The sequence below is a fragment of the Tamandua tetradactyla genome, chromosome 17 (assembly GCF_023851605.1).
Source record: "Tamandua tetradactyla isolate mTamTet1 chromosome 17, mTamTet1.pri, whole genome shotgun sequence".
Taxonomy (NCBI): domain Eukaryota; kingdom Metazoa; phylum Chordata; class Mammalia; order Pilosa; family Myrmecophagidae; genus Tamandua; species Tamandua tetradactyla.
In genome coordinates, this window is record NC_135343.1 from 32,663,352 (window position 1) to 32,670,800 (window position 7,449).

A 7,449-nucleotide genomic window follows, 5' to 3' on the forward strand; every position below is an offset into this window, starting at 1 on the left:
ATAGAAAAAAAATGAATACCGATTTTATCCACTTTCCCGCCACCATCTCCCATATAGAGAAAACATTCATATGGGCAAGAAACATAATAGTCGGTGCTCCATTTGCCCACTTCAGAACAATAATTCCATTTAAATGGTATCTAGGCACATTTCAAATGGAAGTCCTTCTTGTTTCTATCCCTCACTCTCTCCTATGGAATCGTAATTGTTATCTTCACCAAAACCTACCAGAAACCATCGCCTTCATCTCACCAGAGAGGGCCAAACACCTTGTCTGCTGTCATAATGTCAAATAATTAACCACAAAAGAAGGCTCTGAACTCCATACTGCTTCTAGCCCGAGATGCCTTTCTCCTCGCCCCATTAACATGAATATCAGTGTGTGAAATGGCATTTCTCGTGTGCCCCAGTTGTCGTCATTTATAAAAACTGAGGCTGTTTCACACCAAATAAATGCTGGAGACTTGTGTTATAATAGGATGGTTCCAAGGAGGCATCAAAATGCAGGAGGAGATCCAGCGGACAAGGTGGGGGTTCCTTGGATCCTTGGACCTTGGATCCTGAGATGCCTGGCTTACCACGGCGGTGAGGGGAGACCCCAAGCCTAGAATGTCCTGCTGCAGCTTCTGGGGCCAGAGAAGCCTCTACTTCAGTGCTTCCTGCAGGCAGGCACCCCGCATCTCCTTCACCTTCTTCCACTGCCTCCTTCATTCCCATCACCTCCATCTGTGAAAGGACGCCTTTCAGAAGACTCTCCTACTCCCATGGTGGTACGTCAACTAAATCTGCAGAAACAGAAAATATAAGATGAAGAAATAAATCAAGTATACAAAGCCAGGAGGGAAACATCACAGCTATCTTCATCCTGGAATCCACGCCTGGACAAGGAAGCGGTGGAAGTGCGGTGTTCCAGACCTCTGCTTCCCCGCAGGGCTACACACACAGACACACACACACATAACACACACAAAAACAACACCCCAAGATGATGCTGCCAAGTTTCTGATGAGGGTAGGATGTTTGGAGACTTGGATGGGATTCTTTTTTAATTATTATTTTTTTCCGGTTGGACATTATCCCTGGACAGTTACAGAGAGATCCCACCAGCAGTGCATTAAACCAGATGAAGATATTTTAATGTTTTCCCATTACAGATCTGGCTCAAAATTCCAGGCCTCATTTATCCAGGTTTCTGAATCCTTTCCACATCTTTGAAGATTTACAAATGAAAATCATGATAGGGCAAGCACATTGAGGCCTGAGCCCAGGGTCTTGGAGAATATCCCCACTGCCCTGGCAGGACCAGGGGCGGCTGGCCTTCTAATCTCTTTGCCCAATGCCAAAAGTCGTTCTGCTCTAGTTGATGTCTGAATCATGGATGTAATTAGAGGTACTAACCAGCTGCAAGTTTTGCTAACCACAGGCAACTTAATTCCAAGGATGCTGGAGCCTAATTGAGATTAGAGTTGCCAGGATCTAAATAACTAAAATTGCTGAAAGTTAATTTTGGTCAATTCTGCTTTTAAATCTGCCTCTGCAGCTATGATAATCAAGTCAAGATTCAGGCCACAAGAAATGTCACGTAAGCTTGACAACCATGGCTTTCTAACAAGGAAGACCTTCCAGAAGGGGTGCCTTCAGACTCAGAGGTGAGCCCTGAAGGTCGGAGGTGTGAGAGACGCCCTCCTGGGGAGCAGACCAAGAAAGAATAGAAAGAGAACGGGAGACGTGGGGAGGGGCCCTGCTTTGGCCCCTTCAGATCTGAAAGTATGACGGAAGCACAGGACAGGGCAGGAGCAGACAGAGGGGAAGCCATCGGAAATAGGGGTGAAAGGAGGACAGGGCCCTCAAAGGGAGGTCTGATCACACTGCTCTCTACCTAGGCTGCTGGGTGACCCTCGCGAGGCATTTTCAGGAACGCATGCAGAAGAAAAGGAAGGGTAGTGTTGGCTGGTGAGTCCCGTTCCCTGTGGAGTCCAGGCAGCGCTGGAGTCCCGGTTGAGCAATGGATAATACGACAGCTGCCTGCGGCTGACTTACTGTTATGCCCCAGTTCGCGGCACCCATCATTTTGGACCCATGCAACACCCGCTCACTTAATCTTTCCATTTCTACCATCCATTTACCTTCTGCCCTCTCCACCCCTTCCCACTGCAGTAGGCACTCTCTCTACTGTTTTTCAAGCCTCATCTTCTATCTGTGGATTCTCTGGGTTTGGTTCAGGAGTGATGCCATGGTCATTTGCCATTTGGTTCTGCAGGTTGATTTCTGGCTTTGCTTTACAATTCGTTTAGGGCTGCTCTAACAGAGAGTCTTGCAGAGATCAAGGGCTTTACATTTTTTGATCTGACAAAGAAAATTTACAGAGTTGGATTTCAAAGACTTTTGAAAATCATGGGTGCCCGGCCATGTGCAGTTGTGCAGTGCATGTGTGTGGAGAGTGCCCTTTGGATCTGTGGAATGTACAACCTGCACAACTGGGCGTCCCGGTGGTGTTAAAATGTTTTCTGAAATCCATTATTGTTATTTTGTTGTTGCTGTTATTGTTCTGTTGACATCAATAAATTTTGAAGTTTTAGGATTTTTTTATATTAAAGACAATATAAATAAAACTACACAAGTTCAGAATGGCGTAATATTAAAAGTCAAAGCACCCATTTCCCCTCACCAGTGTCCCTCCAATCCCACCGTGAAACACTGTTAACTTGTATATTCTTCCTTGCATATTCTTTCAAAATGTTATTACCCACCTATGAGATAAATATTCTTATATAAGTGAAATAATGCTATGTCTACTGTTTTACTCCGTGTTTCTTTCTCACTATATTTTGAGCAAATTTCTATCAAAACATATATAAATTCATCCATTCTTTGTAGCAGCGGTACAGACTTCCATTGTATCAAAGTACCATTATTTACTGAACTACTCCCCTACTGATGGACATTTAAATCATTACCAATTGTTGTTCATATAAGCAACATTGAAATAAACTTTCATTCATATGTGTGTGTCTGTCCCATATATACAGTTCCAGGTAGGATAAATAATGAGAAATGACTTTTCTATGTCATCAGGAATGTACATTTTGAATTTTGACATATGTTATTAAATTGGCTTTCTAAAAATTAGTAGCAATTTACATGTCCACCAGCACTATTTGAGGCTATGTTACCTCACACCCTGGTAACACTAGGCATTATTATGAGACTCTTAAAACTTTGCCAATCAATAAGCAAAAATGGTGTATTGTTTTATCTGCCTTTTAAAAAATTTACAGGATAATCCATGCATATTTGTTATTCACACATATCTTTTTCTTTGAAATAATTATTCATGATCTTCACCTATTTCCCTTTGGAATATTTGCCTTTTTGTGGATTTGGAAGAGCTCTTTGTGTATTAAAGAAATATATTAAAATGGTTTTCCCCAGTCTACCTCTTTTACTTTGTTTATGATATTTTTGCTATATAGACCAGTTAGCAATGTTTTATTTACTTTATAATGATATTTTGCCTCACAGAAATTTCAGATTTCATAAGTTAATCAGTTTTCTTTTATAGCTTCCATGGTTTTATGTTATCTGTCATGCCTAGAAATGGCTGCTCTCCTCAAAACAACATTAAAATTTTCATTCACTTTTTTTGTGATTAACTTTAACAGTTTACTTTTGTGTTTTACGTTTAGAGATTCAGAATTATTTATTTTGCTAAATGACTTGCCTGATGTCTCAATGTCATTTATTGAATAATGTAGCAATTTCCCATTGAATTGCAGTCACCTTTATAAGTAAATAAAGTTCCATATATATGTAGATGCATTTCTGAACTTTCTATTTTGCTCCATTGTTTCATCTGTCTTTTTCTTGAATTAGTATTATACTCTTTTATTACTGTAGCTTTACTATATATTTTGGTCTGGTAGGGTGATTTAAAAAAAAAGTGTTTTCCAAGAAATGATCATAATGATAAATATGCAACTATGTGATGATGTTGTGAATTACTGATTAAATATGTAGAACGGAATGATCAAAAGTTAAGAATGTTTGCGTTTGTTTGGTGTTTTTTTGGTATTTTTTTTTAATTTAAAAATTAATTTTAAAACATGTGTTTTTTAAAAAGCACAAGCAACCAGGACTGTATTCTGGAACAGAAATTTTTCTTTTCATGAAAGATAATCATAGAAAGAATTTGAACGTATTTTTTTAAAACAAGAGTGAGCACTCAATCAACCAAAACATATTTAATGAGAATCTACTATACTCATTAATTTTAAGAATATAATGAGAGTATTGACAGAAAACATAAAGCAGAGCCCCCAACCTGAACTTACTGTATAGATAAGAAGGTAAAAATACATAGATTATCATATAGAAAGGTATCAGACCACAAGTACCAGGGCTGTTAAAAGACAAGGCCATTCCTGTGGGTTCAAGCAAACAGAGAAGGCTTCTCAGGATGCATGATGAATGCACAAAATACCTCTCACGGAGCCCTTGAATTGTCAAGACTGGGGCGGGTCCCTTTCTCCTGGAGATATGCTTATAGCTTGTGCAATGATTGTTATTAAAACCTGTAGTTCTTTAAGTGCTTACTGTTTCAGCAGGCTCTGCTCTAAATGTGTGACATGCGCCATCTCATTCAAACTTACAGCAACACTGTTAGTAAGCACCTACCCTCGGGGGGTCTATTTCATAGAAAAGCAAACCAAGACTCTTGCCCAAAGTTGCCAAACTACTCAGTGGCAGAATAGAATTTGAACCCGGGCTGTCTGGCTCGAGAATGCTCACTTTTAATCATTTCACTTTGTTTCCTCCAAAAGCCAAGAGAGGGCTTGATGCAATGCACAGCCTTCCGTCCTGCCTGAGGCACCCCCGGGTCTCCCCTGTGGTCAGGGTGCAGACAGACACACAGGCTTACTGGAGAACCTGGACTTCCGGAAGGGCTGGAGGCCCCTGGAACACTGGCCCCCTGGCCAGAGACTGTAGCTCATTCCCATCAACGCTTGCAGCTCCTCTCCTGCAGGGAAGGTCAACAGCTCATGCACACTGGTCACCTGGGTGACCCCTGCCCACCTGGGACCAAGGTGGCCTCTGTCTGACCTCATTCCAGGCTGACAGCTGGCGTCACACTTGCCCAGACAGCTGGCTCTCCTGGCCGGAAGAAGGATTGTCTCCTGCCCTGCCTTGCAAATGGGAGAGAGACATTCGTCCATCTGTCCGTCTGTCCATCTGTGGCCACAGAGTGGGATAGGTGCCTGGAATTAAGGAGACAAGATAAAAACAAAACGCCAGCTGCAAGTATTTCTGACTAAGAGAGAAACAGGGCCGACGGCCTCCTGAAGTCCGGTGCCAGGAATTGCTGGAAACCAAAGGCCCTGCGGTAGGCAGGGTCAGCAGGGAGCACAAAGCCCCATTGTTAGGCTACACCAGCGGTTTTCGAACTTTTCTTTCTAAGCCATGGAACCCTTTGTAACCCCTCAGCCATGCCTCCACCGTCTGGGAAGGCTTTCAGGTAAAGCCCATTACCAGAAAGAAAACAATGTCACTCTGAGCCCAGCGAACAGACACAGCTTTGAGACAATGGTGCAAAAATGTCAATTTTCCCATCCATTGGCCTTTCGTTCCTTACACAGGCTGTCTCAGATGGGCCCCTGGGAGGCCCATCCCTCTGGCCTCCCTTCCTCTTCTCCCCCCTCCACTAAAAAGATGAAAACTGGTCAGGTCTGGATGAGCCCAGCTCTGGGGTCCACTCTCAAAGCGAAATGCTTGGACCTTACCTGCCCGTTACAGATTCTCATATTCTTCAGAGCCAAACACACCCTCATCTCTCTAACGACAGCCTCTTGACAGCAGAGCTTCCATGGAATATGGGCCAACAAATCTCTGTTTTCCATCATTCTCTCCCCACTAAAGGGGAGAAAGAAAAGAAAAGAGAGAAATGATGAGCCAGAAGGACAGACCCTACCTCGCTTTTTTTCAAAGAATACCAGAGACATAAAGCAGGCATTGTGATATCACTCTCATCCCAGCCTCACCCCTCTGACTGCTCAAGGGTATGACCGCTCACAGAAATTTATCTGGAAACCACAAACCTGGATGAGGCTGGGGTAGGTTCATCTGTGTAATAAATCTAGAGTCTGCCCACTGGGCCAGAAAGCACCACAAAAACAATGATTCATAAATTTCAGTGGTCACAGATCCTTCAAAAATAATATAAAAGCGTAAAAGCAAATATACACAATATTTTGCATCCACTTACAAGAAGTTTGTGATCCCCTCTACAATTCAAGGACCTCAGCTTGAGAACTTCACACCCAGTTTTAAAGGTATTCTGTACCATTCTGGAGTCTGTTCTGGAGATGGATAAATTCTCATCATGTTTTCTCTTCTAGGCTTGAAGAGAAAGTACATTTCCCAGTCCTCTTGCAGGTAAGTAGGGCATGTGACCGATTCTTGCCCACGGATGTATGCAAAAGTAACACACCTCTTCTGGCTGGAGGCAGTCAAGAGCAGGCATACCTTCTCCATTCTCTCTCTCTCTCTGGATCTGCCAGGTGGATGACTTGGAAGCCATATGTTGAAGATGATGGAGGCTTTAATGGCAGGAGGTCGGGTCCCTGAATGATAACATGGAACAGAAACCAACCCCAACCCCAACCAATCTACATAGGACTGTGACGTGAGCTAGAAATAAACTTTTATTGTGGCATGCCACCGACATTGACAACAGCTAACAATTATTACCCTAACACAGGACCCCTTCATATAATATCCAATCAAGCACTACTTCCGCATGCTGCCTTTTAACCAAGGTTTTCAGCCCTGGTTGTAGATTAGAATCACTGAAAGACTTTATCAATATATACACCTGGGCCTACCAAGATTCTGATTTAATTTACAGGGGTACAACCCAGCAGCATAAACTATAAAGATCCTCAGGTGATGCCAGTTTGCAGCCAGAGTTGAGCAACACTGCTGCAGATAAGCCCATTCTCCTAACTCAAAACAGGGACAGGCAAGTGGGACCCAAAGGGCAGAGGAACCAATCCCATGCTAAATCCCCAGCAGCTCTCTTTCCCTCTGATGCCACAGACAGAATGGACCAAACAGGGCAGAGCTGGACTCCCATCAACAGGCTGGCAGACCCACAGATGCCGTCCTTGAGGCTGAGAGGACTGACTGACCAATCTTGGTAAGGCTGGTCTGAGAAGCCCATCTCATATGGCATCTGAGAGTGGCCAGTGGGAGAACAGGCCAGGGCTGGTCCATTCCCAGCTGGATCTGGAGTCTCTGGCCAACAAGGCTGCAGTCCACAGTGCTACAAGGCAAATCCTCCAATCATGCGCAAGCCTGGCTAATTCCTCTGGATGCCAAGCCTTCGTATGCTCATTCAGTGACAAGGGTGGGCTTGGAGACAAGGAGAGGCACTTTTGCAACTTCCTCAGAAGC

At 43.4% G+C, this 7,449-nt stretch overlaps 2 long non-coding RNA genes across 2 annotated transcripts; one reads left to right on the top strand and one right to left on the bottom strand.

Moving 5' to 3' along the window:
- Positions 1-461: 461 nt before the first annotated feature.
- Positions 462-5,965, bottom strand: LOC143661550 (uncharacterized). Its single transcript, XR_013164686.1, has 4 exons — positions 5,778-5,965; positions 5,101-5,255; positions 4,789-5,017; positions 462-785 (listed from the first exon to the last, which is right to left on the bottom strand). It is a non-coding gene; the product is annotated as an uncharacterized LOC143661550 (long non-coding RNA).
- Positions 5,954-6,713, top strand: LOC143661551 (uncharacterized). Its single transcript, XR_013164687.1, has 3 exons — positions 5,954-6,107; positions 6,393-6,429; positions 6,555-6,713. It is a non-coding gene; the product is annotated as an uncharacterized LOC143661551 (long non-coding RNA).
- Positions 6,714-7,449: the final 736 nt, after the last annotated feature.